Raw genomic sequence first — 2,626 nt, 5'->3', positions numbered from 1 at the left:
CCCTGATGCCAATACCGATACACGGCTCTGAACCTATCCTTATACAGTGTCCCATGCCTCTCAGATGGCACCCGTGGCCCAACACCCAGCTCAAGTTTACAAGGCTTAACACCCTAACATTTCTTGAGACTGATGCAGAGAGCAGTCTCTTCAGCACCACCCCTGCCCCCCGCCCACCACCCCAAGTTGGCCATACAGATTCTGAAGCACTTTTGACGGTACCAGAAGATTGAGATCCTGAGTGTGGCAGAGCACTGATCTGGCACTTCACCACACTTTGTCATTGGGGACACCTCATTTTGATGGCAGAGAAGAAGAGGGGACATTGCTCACATGGTACCCCACACTGGAGGTTGCCCACACCGTACACCGCACCTGAGTCTCCCTCCAGTGTCCCCACACTGGGACCTGCACTCCTGTGCCTTCACACCAGGGCTTGCAGTCCCTATGCCCTCATGCCAGGACTCTCAATCCCTCTACCCTCACACTGGCCTTGCAATCACACCCACTTGGGGCTCCAGTCCCTCCCTTTGCTGTGGGCTCCCTGCCCAGCTTTGGACTGTCTTGGTCCTCTCATGGCCTCTAGTAGGCCTCAATCCTCTGCCTGACGCTGGACTTCAATCCTCTGCCCCTGAAACTTCACACCCATCTCCTTCTTGGGGCTCAGAATCCCACCCACCTGGTGCCTCACACCCAGCCCCTTCATGAGCCTCAGGCCTTGCCATGGACCTGGGCTCTGTCTCAGGTCCCTTCACATGACCTGTACCTGGCCTCAAGCTCCACACCATAAGCCTGGGCCCTTGCTTTGTCTTTGTGGTGTGCTCCCCTAGCCTTTCCCCTCTACAGGGTAAACTGCAAGGGGCTGAGGCTTTCTGGCACCCCATATTTGTCCTTCACTGGGGAGGCACATGTTTCTGGAGACTGCCCTGCCACTGGCAACCCCACTACACCATCCAGCCCCAGCAGAGTGTAGTTTTAGGTCATGCCGCAGGACCAGGAGCCTCCACCATCCCTATAGTGCCTGCCCTGTACCTCCAAGTTGTTACGTGAGCAGCAGCTCCAGCCCAGTAATGTACTCTCTCCAGCTGCTTGCAGAAAACTGCTGGCTCCATTGCTCAGAGACTGTTCTTATAACAAACACCTAAGCCCTGTTCCCAATCAGGCAGTTGTGCCTGGTTGGGAGTGCAGCCACCTGCAGGCTGCTCTGCTGCATGCCCATGCCCCTTTGAGTAATAGAGCACAACTTGTGCTTTGTTATGAGATACACACCTAAATTGCCTTAATCTGCCTTAAGCAAAGGCACATTATGTTTAGGTGTGCATAAATACATGTGTAGACATGCCTTGTAGGTAGGTCATTAGTACAGAGTTAATTTGGGGTTTTATCCTGGTGTTGCTCTTAATTTGGGTCCCATCTGCACATGAAGTCCTATCACCTGCGTTTTGTGGTGCTTTCAAGCTAAACAACCTGGTTTCTCTGTGGCTAAAACCTGAATGAGGTTTTTACTTAGTCTGGTAATCCACTCACTTTGGAGTGAGGACACAAGCTAAATCATTTGAGTGGTTCCAAGCCCCCCCAGTGCCTTCCTACAATTCCTACTATATGCAACGAGGCCAGACATATTTTCCCACAATTCGCTGGGAAGGAATTACAGGGTGCCCAGGGTTACAGAGTGCACATGCCCCAGAAGCCTGTATGTCACACAGATGCGGGAATAGCTATTGAGGGTGTAGTAACTCAAGTGTGGCTCTGCAGTGAGGCTGCCTGCCCATTAGTTAGGTTAACATGCCTGCTCAGACCTGCGTGCTGTGCTAATTCGGGAGTGGAGGTCTACTCTAAAAACAGAAGGGAAAGTTTCTGAGGAAGTTGCTAATCTTCACCCTCCACCTGTTTGTGTAATTAGGCAAGATGGGTGGATGAGAACAGACTTTTCTTACCGCTAAGGATATTTTTGTACAGCCAAGGTGTGTACTGGGTCCTGCACACCCAGAAACCTTCCCATCTAGGGGCTAGCCATGCAAATGCTTAGTGTCACTGAAGCCAACTGGCTAGTGAGCAACCTCTAGATGGACAGACAGCAGCACAGCAAGTAAGGCCCAACAAAGGGTGACAGACAGGAAGATCAATGGCTGTAATAGAGAGATGATACAGAATAACCTTCTATTGTATATGTGTTGTGGCTCCTTTAAAAATAGTACTGTTAATGTGTCATAGGATATGAACTCAGATATCTCTATGGGCAGTACTTGGGAAATACATGTTAATTTTATACTAGTTTGAAGCAGAGGTAGCAGGAATTTTAAACTGTGTTGCATCTGTGTGTAAGCATCATTGCCCTGTTTTCCATCGTATGCTGGTACAGCTGTAACAGTTATGCCCAATTAATTAGAACTGCCTCCACTTGTTTTTCCTTTATAAATCACTTCCTCTTTAGCCAATCCACTGAGAAAACTGTGAAGAGAGTGAAACAAATCTGAAACAAAATATGAAACTCCCTTTATTCCATAATTCAAACCACAGCAGACTGCTGGACACCTAGGGAACAGGTTTTCTGAGCCAATGCCCTGCAAATTCACACACTTCCTTTATGAGCCTCTTCAGTACATAAAGTGTTTTTTAATGGCTG

This window comes from Gavialis gangeticus, unplaced genomic scaffold (genome assembly GCF_001723915.1).
Source record: "Gavialis gangeticus isolate Ggan-Ray unplaced genomic scaffold, GavGan_comp1, whole genome shotgun sequence".
Classification (NCBI taxonomy): domain Eukaryota; kingdom Metazoa; phylum Chordata; order Crocodylia; family Gavialidae; genus Gavialis; species Gavialis gangeticus.
The sequence above is the reverse complement of the archived record's forward strand: the minus strand, read 5'-3'. Positions refer to the sequence as shown.